The following is a 14,426-nucleotide window of genomic DNA, read 5'->3' as shown; positions in this document are numbered from 1 at the left end:
CAACTGCAGGTCACCTAGGGGTAGAAGAAACCACTGAGAGAATTTTACAGAGGTTTTTCTGGTCCGAGGTTCATAAAGAGGTATCTAAATAATGTGCATCATACCCTAAATGTCACTATTATGCTCCAAGACCACATTTTAAAAGTCCTCTTGTCCCATTACCCATTATTAAGGTTCAGTTTGAAAGAATAGCTATGGATTTGGTTGGACTGCTAATGAAATCCGCCTAAGGCCATCAAGTCCAACAGTCACAGCAGTGGGTGTACAATTGCAATGACCAGTTACACGTCTTTGTTCCTGGGGACAGAGTGCTGGTTTTCGTTCTCACAGTAGAAAATGGTTCCTGAGGACAGAGTGCTTGTTTTGGTACCCACAGTAGAACATTATGGCTAAGTGGCAAGAACCTTAGAAATCCTAGAAAAAGCGAGGGAGGTTAGTTATAAAGTGTACTAGCCTGGGAAAAGAAAACCAGAACATATCTACCATGTAAAACTTAAAAAAACATGAAGGATAGAACATCTATGTCAACCATCCTAGTCCCTACCCTATTAATTATTCAACAGCAGGAGGCTAAAGACTTTATCATAAGAAATAGAGTTTTGTTTTCAGACATACCGGGTTAGCCACAGAAAATACAGCTTTTTCTACACCAGAAGGCTTGTTCCAATACAAAATGTTGCCATTTGAATTACATGTGGCACCCATCACCTTTAAAAGTATGATAGATAGAATCCTAAGGCCCCATAGACATCATGTTGCTGCTTCTCTGGATGATATACAATAATCATCTATAGTCCTGATTGGCAGTCTCACCCCGAGTACAAGCAGTGTTGGACTCCATCCGTAAGGCAGAATTGACAGCCAACCCAAAAAAAAAATGTTTTCTAGGGATGGAAAAGTAATGTATCTTGGATACACCATTGACAGAGGTTTGATATAGCCCCAACTTATAGAAGGTTTATACCCAATTTTGCCACCATTGCAGTTACACAGTCAGGTAGGCTTGCCATCAAGGGGGAATGGTCGGGACTCCAGTCCCGGGCCTCGACTGTTATGTGGCCTGGATGGCAGCAGTGAGGATGAGGGTCCGGCAGGCAGTCACGGAGGGACAGAGCCATGGCGGTCCTCTTACTAGAGCTGGCCATGAGCCAATGGAGCTCGTGGACCAGCTGCCAATCAGGAGCTGCTGAGTGGGCCTCCTCAAAATGGTAAGCTTTGAAGGATGCAGGGGGAACTATAGGGCAGTGTGTGTGGTGGGGGGCCCTGAGTAATTTGTCTGTCCCAGGCCCCATCATTTCTGATGGCCGTCCTGCTAACAGGCCTTACCAAGGGCAAACAGAAAGTTATGATTAAGTCCTATGAGCCCTGAAGCAGAAAAGGCTTTTCAAAAGTTGAAGGTAGCATTTTAGGACAGGTAGCAGTTGTAGAAAGATCAAACAAATAACATACCAACTCACTTAAAAAGGATGCAATATTTATTATTATTTATTACAAGTTATTTATATAGCGCACACATACAGTATGCCACAAGGCCTTACAGAGAATATTTGGTTATTCACATCAGTCTCTACCCCAGTGGAGTTTCCAAGTTACATTCCCTATCACAAACATGCATACAATTTTTTTTGGATTGTGGGAGGAGACCCACGCAAGTACAGGAAGAATAAACAAACCCCACACAGTTAGGGTCATAGCAGGAATCTAACCCATGACCTCAGTGCTGTGAAGCAGTAATGCTAACCACTACACCATCTGTACTGTTAGACGTACCCTGCTGACGGGTTCACTACGGCTGGCCGGCGGTCGGGCTCCCGGCGACCAGCATACCGGCGCCGGGAGCCCGACCGCCGGCTTACCGACAGCGTGGCGAGCGCAAATGAGCCCCTTGCGGGCTCGCTGCGCTCGCCACGCTACGGGCACGGTGGCGCGCGTAGCGCGCCACACTATTTTATTCTCCCTCTATGGGGGTCGTGGACCCCCACGAGGGAAAATAAGTGTCGGTATGCCGGCTGTCGGGCTCCCGGCGTCGGTATACTGAGCGCCGGGAGCCCGACCGCCGGTATACAGAAGACCACCCCTGCTGACACAGTGGGAATGCTGGTATTTCATATAAAGGTATCTTTGATAATGGATAGATACTCAATCACTTTCAATAGATATTCATAATATTCACATGTGGTAAAACATGATTTATTCCATATAATTATTTATTTATAATGAGAATTAACCACACATGGCCTTGAGAAAGATTGTTAAATCGAAACGCGTGGGTGAAACATTTACCATTGGAAGGACTGAATGCTTTGAATCCCATGTAACATGCTTTTATTACTGAACCAGACAGTCATATTTTAGCTGTTTAAGATATCTATACCACAGTTGTTGGGAGACCATTGCTTTGGACTATTTTTTTGTTTTTGGATTGTGCACAGCCATTTTTATCCTTTATGTTATGTTTGGTTAATACTCCGTATATGGAATAAATCATGTTTTGCCACATGTGTATACTGTGAAGATCAATTGAAAGTTATTGATGATCATTATATGAAATACTACCATCCCCACTGTGTGAGTAGGGCACACCTAATATTGAAGATACAATCCGTGTCTAAAAGACCTTTATGTGCATGTTATTTCATCCTTTTTAAACAAGATGAGTATGTTTTTTGTTTGATCTGTCCACAACTGGTGTGAATTACACTGTGGGTGTTACACATTGGATCCCAGTGGTTTGTATCAGAGAAACCTTTATGGGCACTACAGCTTAATATGACCTGGGGTACTACAATGTGGCACAACATAAATTGGGGCAACAGTGGCATAAGGTGAACTACAGGCATTACAATGTGTCCTTATATGAACTGGGGCACTACATGGGGCATAATGTGAACTGAGGGAGTATTTTAAAATATATTAGGTCATTTTTGTAACAACTTATCATTTATTTTCATTTTTTACTGAATCCTCAACTGAACACACAATGTGGTATAAAAATAGGAAGGGCGGTGGTATGTAGGTGTGGTAGATCAAGGTTAGTTTTGACAGATGACAGTAGATCACAACTTATTTGAAGGTAGACATCCCTGCTGTAAGACGTTTGAAATGTTTCTAACTATATTATAGTTCTGAGAAATTCCTGTTTTGTTTTGATCGTGTTGGCACTATAAATTGTTTTAGCTTTGTTTTACAGAAGACAGCAGTTACATTTAATGAAGGAACACACAACATATAAAAGTAAAATACTTCTCTCTTAGTTTACATTCATTCCCTCATTACCTAAAAGAAAAAAAATTCTGTCACATTCTATTTCAAGAAAACCCAGAGGTCCTTGCTGTTGAGTAGATTTGGGGGTTGCCATGCCTATTCACTCTTTATGTATTGCAGCTATTATGTAAGAAGAATAAAACACTGCCTTTATACTGCCAAACCACAATGACTCTTCATACATCAAAGCATTTACACCACAAGGAGTTTTTACTTCCAAAATTATTCAAGCTGAGGGCAAAGAGACAACAATTCATACACCCTAATTACATCTAATTATCTATTCCCTTGTAAGACCAGCTTTGGCCACAGCTATTAGCTATGTGAATTTCTCACAGCCTCTGCATGCCCTGACCATCCCGCTTGACATTGGATTATTTCAATAGCACCATCTTCTTACTGCCAGCAAGAAGATTCTCCAGGTAAACCAATTACCCGCCCATAAAAATGACTGCAAATGAATAGGAATTTATTGGTACATTTGTCAAATCCTGGGGAGCTCCACCTGGTTAAAATGACCCTCAACATACTCTTGTGTCAGTTTCTCGTTTGGCTTTCTATTCATGATTTCAATGAAATGTTTATTGGATTAAAGACCCTCTCTACAGACCTCCATGATGGTTTGTGATAAAGAACATAAAAAGTGCATTTAACTAGCTTACAGTCTTTATGAGATGTGATTAACATTAAAAAGAAAATAGTAGAAGGAGGATGGTCCTTCAGCTTACAAAAACAAACAGATTGTAGTACATTTTCTTTATAAGCAAGATGAAAATATACTTGATACTTACTGTATTTAGAGATGTTAACTGAAGCATATAGCCAGAACCGGTTCTATAGAGATATGCCGTCTATTTGTCTATATGTTAGGATATATAGCAGACGTGGCACCTACAGTTTTATGAATTAAACAACATGGGTAAACTGTCATAAATTATTTACATTATTTTCATGCAATTCTTGTTCGGAATTCACAAGTGAAAACCTTTCACAAAATCATGGGGGTATCATTGTTTCAGTCAGCTAGAAAAGTCAAGCAGAAGAAACAGTGCCATGGTACAAAATTGGGATAGTTAGAAAAATACTGAACAGTACGCAGTTGCTATGGCTGCAGTCAGATCCTGACTACTGGTACTTTGGAATGGGGACCTAGAGGCAGCCATAGATCAGTCACAGTAAAAGACTCATTACTGGTAGTACATCTCAGAAGGTTGTGAGCAGAAATCCGCAGTATTGGGGCAGACTGGCCAAAAAAATTCAATAGCTTTAGTTGGGAGCTAAACTGCCACAAAAAACTGAAATGTCCCCATTTTGTCTGCTCTATGGTTTTCTAATTGGGCACCAGACTGCAGTATACTTTATGGTTATCTTTGCTAATAAATCTGTCACATTCGAGATAACACCTTTTAAAGTAGAGAATATTGTGACCTGGTCACTTTATTAAAATGAAAAACATGAACAAGAGTTTTATCATGGAATGTTGGTATTCATGGTCAACAAGTGAGATACTGAAAGATTACCAGTGTTATTTAACTGTAGAACACAATTTGATGTAACTTTCAACCAAATATAAGACTTACTGTAGGGGCCTAATTACCAAAGTTAATTTGCAGGATATCTCACAAAAACACCTGTTTTCAGGGGACACCCCCAATTTTACAGTATTCCTTGGATGTATCTACGGAGGGACCTCAGCTCTGAGATCCCATTTTCAGTCACAGCAGCAGCCCCTATGGGTTTGTATGGGGGGCTACTATTTCTGAGATTTAGGAGCTCCTGAATGCAAAGCTTGGCCTGTTGGCTACTTTCCTCAAAAGTTACCGGATAAAGGATCCAGAGGCCACTCCCACGTGTGGTCTGATGAACGCACATGCGCAGTAGGCTGCCAAGCAAAACATGTGCAATGCGCTCAGTGAGGTCAGCAATTCAGGGAGGTGATGTACTACACCTCCATGTCCCGTGGCTCTCCTTGGATAGGGTAAGTTAGGGTAAAAATGTCCCATTCCTTTTTAAAAGCTTCTTCTCTTATCTCCCCTTCTCCGATCTCTGCAGCTTTCTGCACTCTCCAACTCTTTCCTTAATCCCTTCATCCCCTGTTCCATCTCACTGCCTCCCACCAAATCCCTCTGTGCACCACCCAATCCCTCTGTGCACCGTTTCTTCCACTGTCTGCTCCGCGCCGCACAACTTTTCTGTGCCTGTCTCCTTGATTCTACTATTGTGGGCATTGTGTGTGTAAGGGGCACTATTATTCTCTGTGGGCACTATATATAAGGGGCACTACTAGTGTGGGCATTATGTGTAAGCAGCACTATTACTGTGGACATTGTGTGTGTAAGCGGCGCTACTACTGTGGGCACTGTGTGTAAGCGGCACTACTAGTGTAGGCATTGTGTGTGTAAGGGGCACTATTACTAAGGGCATTGTGTGTAAGCTGCACTATTACTGTGAGCATTATATGTGTAAGCAGCATTACTATTGAGGGCATTGTTTGTGTAAGGGGCACTTATACAGTGAGCATTATGTGTGTAAACGGCACTACTACTGTGGGCATTATGTGTATAAGGGGCACAACTACTGTGAGCATTATGTGTAAGGGGAACTGCTACTATGGGCATTATGTGTAGCACTACTACTGTGGGCATTATATGTAAGGGGCACTAATACTGAGGGCATTATGTGTGACTACTGTGTACTGTCTAGGGAAAAAGGGACACTACTATGTGGTGTAATGTGAATCAGGGCACTACGTGCGGTGTAATGTGAATAAGATTGTGCTACTATGTGGTATAATTTGAATTGAGTGTACTATTGTGGCCACACCCGTTCTTTGAGTGACCACACCCCATTTGTGCGGCACACACTTATAACGCGCACTGTCTCTTCACAATGTGCGTGAAGGAGGGTGCAAATTTGTAGTTTGCAGGGGGTGCTAAACACCCTATCACTGGCCCTACTGCAAAGACCCGCAACACAAAGTAAAGTGATCCTAACTGAGCCTTTGTCCCTCTATGTGATGACTAATACATGCCAGCAGCACAGAAGATCTTACTGCTGCAAATATCGGTGATAAGAAATTCCAATTATTGGTCGAAAATCTTAATAATTAATAAATAGGCTCCTTAACCACTTAAGTGGCTACGAAAAAATTTCCCTAAAATTGTAAGAAAAAAATCTTAGTAAATTACATAAATATTGGCTACTTAAACCTAAAGCAATATAATATAAGCTACTGCTTCTCCTTTATTCTCTCTTTTCACTGTCACTTTACTTTTCTACACTGCCCTGGCTTTATTTCAGAGGTTGTCCTGAGTTTCCAGTGCACCCCCTTCTGGACAAAATTGACGTTCTTTTCAAATGCTACCGATATTGTTTTTTTTATACAGTTAAATCCGCACCCTTTACCCACCAATCATTCTCCCCTCAATCTCCATCTCCATATACTTCCTATCCTTCTACTACACACCCAACCATCACCCGTCCTTTCCTTAGAGAAAGCCGGGGAGCCTTTGCTTCTTTCTGGTTACTAATAGCCTTTATCATGTTCCTATCTATTGCTATTGTGAATGTCAAAGGCTTGAATTCTCCAAAGAAAAGTTTCCCACTATTTTATACACTATGCAATCTTAAGATCAACATGATACTTCTACAGAAGACTCATTTCTAATCTTCAACCCAGCCAGCTCTCACCACTAATTCAACTGCTTACCATTTCTGTAGTCTCACTAAATAGGAGTGGCTATCTTGCTATGCCAATTCCTTATTTTGTTCCTTACTCCATTAGTACTGATAATGATACTACTGGTAAACTGGGTCATCTACATATCACTTAGGCCAATGTCTATACACCTAACACGAATCTACCAGCTTTCTATGCCTTGAATTTTTTCCTACCTATCCAGGCCTGTCGCGGATTTCTGATTCTAGAAGGCAACTTTAACTCTGTCTCTGGTCTAAGCCTGGATAGATAGACAGATCTTCCTCTACAGGTACATGTAAACTTTTGATCAGGGTCATTTGGGTAGTTTCTGTTGTCATTATGATTTAAAAAGAGTAAACACAGTTGTTTGACAATAAATGGCTTCACCCAACCACTAACCATGAGTGAAAGAAAAGTTTGTGAGTTATCATTCATATTCTCCAACAAATGGCCAGAAAATCACAAATTCTGCTAGGGTATGTAAACTTATGAGCACAACTGTATATAATAGGACAAAATGTGGCGGCACTCAGAGTTTGTTAAATATCAATTTGTGTGTATTTTCAACACATAGTTAAAACACCAACGTTTCAGGGCCAAGTGTGCCCCTTTGCCAAGGTGAGTTTTCTCACCTTGACAAAGGGGCACACTTTGCCCCAAAATGTTGGTTTTTTAAATATGTGTTGAAAATACATGCAAATTGCTAATTAATAGACTCTGAGTGCCGGCCTACGTCTATGATATATATATATATATATATATATATATATATATATATATATATATATATATATACTTAGGACCCCATTTTCCATCCAAAACAAACCAGACAAGGATTCTGTGTCTCGATCCAATTAAAGTCCTATCTCTCTTTTGAACATGTATTAAAGATCTTCGCTAATAGTCTAGCAAATAGGCTGAACCCCCTGCTCCCTTCCTGAATTCATCCAGATCAAGTGAACTTTGTCCCATCCAGAAAGGCATTTGGCAACACCAGATGTACTATATTGATCTCCTCCATCATATACATAGTCTCAAAATCCCATCTGTGGTGCTTGCTCTGGATGTGGAGAAAGCCTTTGATGGGCTTGCTTAGCCCTTTATGATCCAAACACTACTGAAATGTGGACTTCAAGGTACAGTAATTTTTTAAAAGCCATGGCAGCCCTTAATCATAGTTCCTCAGCTTTGGTTTTGAGTTGAGGCAGTGGCGTATCTATAATGGCATTCCCTTAAGTAACTCCCAATATACATTATCCCTTGAAACAATATATGGGATGCGGTCATGTGACCGGCGCTCGGGATCCCAGCGGTCATTATCCTCTTCTGTACGGTATATATAATTCCTATAGTGACGAAAGGATTGGTGCTGTCTGTTCCAAAATACTGACATTTCAAAAGCAGATAGAGGAGCCAGAGGTGTTACCAGTTGGAGTAGGCGTGCTTGAAATCTTTTATTGTACTATGCTCTCTCATCTTGGTATGGTGCTTTGGTGCACACAATTCAGGAGGGTATAGCCAGTTTAGTCTTCTGCCTGCCAGGCAGCTAACAGAAATCCCCTGTGGATATACCTGCAGTTAATGAGTGGGATATATTTAAGCAGACTGCTCTAAGTGCAGTCTCATTGTACTGTCCCTCAACAGAGGAACTCTCAACATTCATCCCGTCCCTCCAGCAGAAGCTTTTCACTTCCCCCTCATGCCCCTCAGCAGAAGCAGAAGGTGTGGAATTGGTGCTGGGCCAGCAGGCATTCACAGAGAGATAGTGGCACAATGCCATCATTTGTAATTGTCACAATCCTGACTGTAGGTTTCATATTTGGTGACTTACCCCTGCCATCTGTCCCGGATCCTGTGTCTTTTTACTCACTGAGTTAAACAGCTTGTCAGCACTATGAGTTTTCCTGAGTTCTCTGCCTGAAAGGTAATAGTTAATTAGCTCCACCTGTGGTGAGCTCCTGTGTGAGGCTGAATTCAGTAATCTGAGGTTTAGGCCTAAAAGCCAGCATCCTATGTTTTGCAGAAGTTCAGGCTTCAGTGTTCTCTCGGCCTGCTAGGCCTCATTCTACATCACAGCCTAGTCTAGAGTAGTTACATGACAGTGACTGTTTACCTGACCCAGAGTTGTCCAATCCTCTGCCAGCCTGAGACTCTCTGCATCACCTAATCCTGCTCACCAATCACCAAGGACCAGGAAGTATAAGTTGGGAGGCTGAGTTAGAAACTGGGCCAGTTCCTCGTGTCACACACAGCCTTGTGCGAGTCTTAAAGCTGAGCTCCCTAAAGGTAACCTTTATACCTAAGTTCCTGTGGAAACTCTGTTCCCTTGTTACCGTTTGGTTTACTTTTGTGTTGCCACTGATTTCACTATTTCCATGAGTCTCAATGTAAAGGCACAGCTGCAGTGGTTCGTCTTAAAGGCACAGTACTGTATTCCATAGTCTCCATTGAAAACCACAGCTGCCGTGTTTCAGTTTTACTGCTGTTGTAGTTGTGATCTCCAGAGCTCCCGTATCCCTGTGGCTTCCGTGCCTCCAAGAACCTCTGTGCCTCAGCATCTCCGTGCCTCAGCACTTCCGTGCCTCCAAGAACCTCCGTGCCTCAGCACTTCCGTGCCTCCAAGAACCTCCGTGCCCCAGCATCTCCGTGCCCCAGCACCTCCGTACTTCCAGCACCTCCGTGCTCAGCACCTCCGTGCCTCCAAGAACCTCCGTGCCTCAGCACCTCCGTACCTCAGCATCTCCGTGCCTCAGCATCTCCGTGCCTCAGCATCTCCGTGCCTCAGCATCTCCGTGCCTCAGCACCTCCGTGCCCAAGCACCTCAGTGCCTCCAGGCACTTCTGCACCTCAGTGCCTCCAAGTACCTCAATACCTCCTAGCACCTCAGTGTCTCCAAAAACCCAGTGCTCACAAGCGTAGTTGGTGTCTCCAGCATCCGGTACTCCTTAATTCTTTCCTCGGCACCTTTTTCAAGTTCTGTCTTTCAGGAGACCTCCAGCATCCATACCTGCTTATACCTGCTTCCTGTCTGCCGACCAAATCCTGCATGAGGAAAACCTAGATTCAGTCATCTCTGCTGCGGTCCCTCTTCCTGGTCACCAGAAGAAACCCCGAGCCCACAACACCTCCAAACCAGGTCAGTGAAAGTATTCACGTAGTCCTCCAGTCGCCCGCACAGACTTCACTAACACCGGGTTCACAAAACCTCAGTCATGACAGTAGGAACTGGCCACATGGACCCGGCCGAAAGTGTTTGTCTGACGCAGGACCTCCTAAGCAATATTGCAGGACGCTTGGAAGGTCTGGAGTCGACTCAGCATCAATTAGCACAGTGTCTGCAGCGCAATTCTTTCTCCAGAGATTCTCTGACCTTCTGCACTAAGACTCCTGACCAACTGCAGTTTTTCTACCAGATGTTATTACAGTTACAAGAACTTTTGTCTAGTATTCTTTCTGTGATGCCTGATCTCTTCAGGAATACTACCAACGTTGTTGATCCTGTTTTGTCCCATCCAGTTAATAGAGTCTCTTCCTCTGTTCAAGGAAAGGTTATCCACGGCCCAAACTCTCTGAAGCTTAACGTCAGCGGCGTAGGGAGCTACACCTCTGTCTTTACTGTGGAAATTCCAGTCACTTTGTTAAAGACTGCATTCTTCGTAAGCCAGGGAATGGTGACAAATCTCAGTATCACAGTGCTCATGTCTACAAGTCATCCACAGTAGCTTATCCTGCTACTGCTAACGGGGGTATCAAGATGGCTACTCTGAAAGAGACTCAAATTTATGACTGGGGTCCGGTGTTTAAAAGACCTTATCCCAAGTTAGGTGTCCAGAGAAGAATGTTTAAGCCATTTAGAGTCACAGAGGAGTCCGTGTCTTCAGCCCAAGGAGGGGCGTCCGTGTCTTCAGCCCAAGGAGGGGCGTCCGTGTCTTCAGCCCAAGGAGGGGCGTCCGTGTCTTCAGCCCAAGGAGGGGCGTCCGTGTCTTCAGCCCAAGGAGGGGCGTCCGTATCTTCAGCCCAAGGAGGGGCGTCCGCGTCTTCAGCCCCAGAGAGACTACAGAGCGCAGCTCAGCCAGAGAGACTACAGAGCGCTGCCCAGCCAGAGAGACTACAGAGCGCTGCCCAGCCAGAGAGTCTACAGAGCGCTGCCCAGCCAGAGAGTCTACAGAGCGCTGCCCAGCCAGAGAGTCTACAGAGCGCTGCCCAGCCAGAGAGTCTACAGAGCGCTGCCCAGCCAGAGAGTCTACAGAGCGCTGCCCAGCCAGAGAGTCTACAGAGTGCAGCCCAGCCCCGTGAAGTGGGGGCTCTTGCCTCAGCCCAGCCCCGTGAAGTGGGGGCTCTTGCCTCAGCCCAGCCCCGTGAAGTGGGGGCTCTTGCCTCAGCCCAGCCCTGTAAGTGGGGGCTCTTGCCTCAGCCCAGCCCCGTGAAGTGGGGGCTCTTGCCTCAGCCCAGCCCCGTGAAGTGGGGGCTCTTGCCTCAGCCCAGCCCCGTGAAGTGGGGGCTCTTGCCTCAGCCAAGCCCCGTGAAGAGGGGGCTCTTGCCTCAGCCCAGCCCCGTGAAGAGGGGGCTCCTGCCTTAGTTCAGCCCCGTGAAGAGGGGGCTCCAGCCGATCCAGTAATATTCCAGGCTCCACCTGGTCAGTCCGTCCCGGTTCCAGCCGGTCCAGCAATACTCCATGCTCCGCCTGGTCAGTCCGTCCCGGTTCCAGCCGGTCCAGCAATATTCCAGGCCCTGCCTGGTCAGTCCGTCCCGGTTCCAGCCGGTCCAGCAATACTCCAGGCCCAGTCTGGTCAGCCCGTCCCAGTTCCAGCTGGTCCAGCAATACTCCAGGACCAGCCTGGTCAGTCTCCTTTGGCCCCAGCCAATTCAAGTATCCTCGGATCCAATCCAGTCCTACTCGTCCAGCCAAAGATTTCTCCAGTTTCAGTCTGTTCAAACTCATCTGGACACAAACCGATTCCAAGCATTGGTCCGAGTAAAGAACTTTTGTCTGTTGGTCCCAGTAAAGGACTTCCACCATCTAGTTCTAAAATTAGACTTCAGTCTGTCTCTGATTCTGTTTCCTTGTCTTCCAGCACTGAGTCCACAGCTTCTGCGGGGAATTCTAATACCTCTTCTCCTCGATGTCGGGATAATTCTGCTGTAGCATCTAAAGTCAAGAAAAATACCAAGGCTATTGACCTAATGTCTGAATGGGTACCTCAGTCTAATGTTGTTTCAGTGGCATCTGTTTCCATGAGTCCAATTTCATCCTCCACTCAGTCTTCAGAACATTCAGCTGATGCTCCGTTTTCTGACCCATCACTTTCTGAGCAAGATAATGCCTTGATGAACCAATACATTAGGAATTTCAGGAATGCCAAGAATTGGAAAACAGTACAAAGACAACAGCCTGTTGATTTAAGTGTTGGTTATGTTTCCATTGATTCCACTCCAAGTTCCTTGTGTTGTTCTGAACTTGTTAATGCAGCTTACAAAACGGATGTAGTTACTCCCAAAGAAGACTGGTATCTTCCAATAGACTTGGACTCAGACTCTGAATTTGATCCAGTTCATGATGCTACTTCTTTCAGGGGAGGTCCCATGTTTTCTAAGGAAGTTTTTTCTTTACAGGAGATTCCGCTCTCCTTGGTCAAAACCAAATGTTCCGGTAAGAAGAGGCATCAACGAAGGTCCTAAGTTCTTCTATATGAATTTCTCAAGTTCCTCTAAGATTCAAGATGGGTGTCCGGAGTCCACCCTTGAAGAGGGGGATACTGTCACAATCCTGACTGTTGGTTTCATATTTGGTGACTTACCCCTGCCATCTGTCCCAGATCCTGTGTCTTTTTACTCACTGAGTTAAACAGCTTGTCAGCACTATGAGTTTTCCTGAGTTTTCTGCCTGAAAGGTAATAGTTAATTAGCTCCACCTGTGGTGAGCTCCTGTGTGAGGCTGAATTCAGTAATCTGAAGTTTAGGCCTAAAAGCCAGCATCCTATGTTTTGCAGAAGTTCAGGCTTCAGTGTTCTCTCGGCCTGCTAGGCCTCATTCTACATCACAGCCTAGTCTAGAGTAGTCACATGACAGTGACTGTTTACCTGACCCAGAGTTGTCCAATCCTCTGCCAGCCTGAGACTCTGCATCACCTAATCCTGCTCACCAATCACCAAGGACCAGGAAGTATAAGTTGGGAGGCTGAGTTAGAAACTGGGCCAGTTCCTTGTGTCACACACAGCCTTGTGTGAGTCTTAAAGCTGAGCTCCCTAAAGGTAACCTTTATACCTAAGTTCCTGTGGAAACTCTGTTCCCTTGTTACCGTTTGGTTTACTTTTGTGTTGCCACTGATTTCACTATTTCCATGAGTCTCAATGTAAAGGCACAGCTGCAGTGGTTCGTCTTAAAGGCACAGTACTGTATTCCATAGTCTCCATTGAAAACCACAGCTGCCGTGTTTCAGTTTTACTGCTGTTGTAGTTGTGATCTCCAGAGCTCCCGTATCCCTGTGGCTTCTGTGCCTCCAAGAACCTCTGTGCCTCAGCACTTCCGTGCCTCCAAGAACCTCCGTGCCTCAGCACCTCCGTGCCTCAGCATCTCCGTGCCTCAGCACTTCCGTGCCTCCAAGAACCTCCGTGCCTCAGCATCTCCGTGCCCCAGCACCTCTGTACTTTCAGCACCTCCGTGCCTCCAAGAACCTCCGTGCCTCAGCACCTCCGCTCCTCAGCACCTCCGTACTTCCAGCACCTCCGTGCCTCCAAGAACCTCCGTGCCTCAGCACCTCCGTGCCCAAGCACCTCAGTGCATCCAGGCACTTCTGCACCTCAGTGCCTCCAAGCACCTCAGTACCTCCTAGCACCTCAGTGTCTCCAAAAACCCAGTGCTCACAAGCATAGTTGGTGTCTCCAGCATCTGGTACTCATTAATTCTTTCCTCAGCACCTTTTTCAAGTTCTGTCTTTCAGGAGACCTCCAGCATCCATACCTGCTTATACCTGCTTCCTGTCTGCCGACCAAATCCTGCATGAGGAAAACCTAGATTCAGTCATCTCTGCTGCGGTCCCTCTTCCTGGTCACCAGAAGAAACCCCGAGCCCACAACACCTCCAAACCAGGTCAGTGAAAGTATTCACGTAGTCCTCCAGTCGCCCGCACAGACTTCACTAACACCGGGTTCACAAAACCTCAGTCATGACAGTAATCTGTCGCAATCCATGAGCCAATCAGAGCTCGCGGACCGTCAGCCAATCAGGAGTGGTTGCGGTCGCTCCTGATTGGCTGGCGGTACACAAGGTCCTATTGGCTCATGTACAGTACCAGATTAGTAATGATGGTGGTGCAGTGCCGCACATTCCGGTGATACCTCTTCCACTGTCAGCAGTCCACGCCATCGTCAGCCGCTCCCTTCAGCTCCTCTGTGCGCTGGCTCTGCACATTGGTCAGCCAGTGATGGTCTCTGGCAAAATGACACTCTGCCGGGGAGTAAAC

At 45.4% G+C, this 14,426-nt stretch overlaps 1 protein-coding gene across 2 annotated transcripts in view; it reads right to left on the bottom strand.

Moving 5' to 3' along the window:
• AFG1L (AFG1 like ATPase) overlaps positions 1-14,426 on the bottom strand; it is a 402,277-nt gene that overhangs the window by 73,946 nt on the left and 313,905 nt on the right. The window lies entirely within an intron of this gene.

The sequence above is a fragment of the Pseudophryne corroboree genome, chromosome 4 (genome assembly GCF_028390025.1).
Source record: "Pseudophryne corroboree isolate aPseCor3 chromosome 4, aPseCor3.hap2, whole genome shotgun sequence".
In the NCBI taxonomy this organism is placed as follows: domain Eukaryota; kingdom Metazoa; phylum Chordata; class Amphibia; order Anura; family Myobatrachidae; genus Pseudophryne; species Pseudophryne corroboree.
The sequence above is the reverse complement of the archived record's forward strand: the minus strand, read 5'-3'. Positions and strand labels throughout refer to the sequence as shown.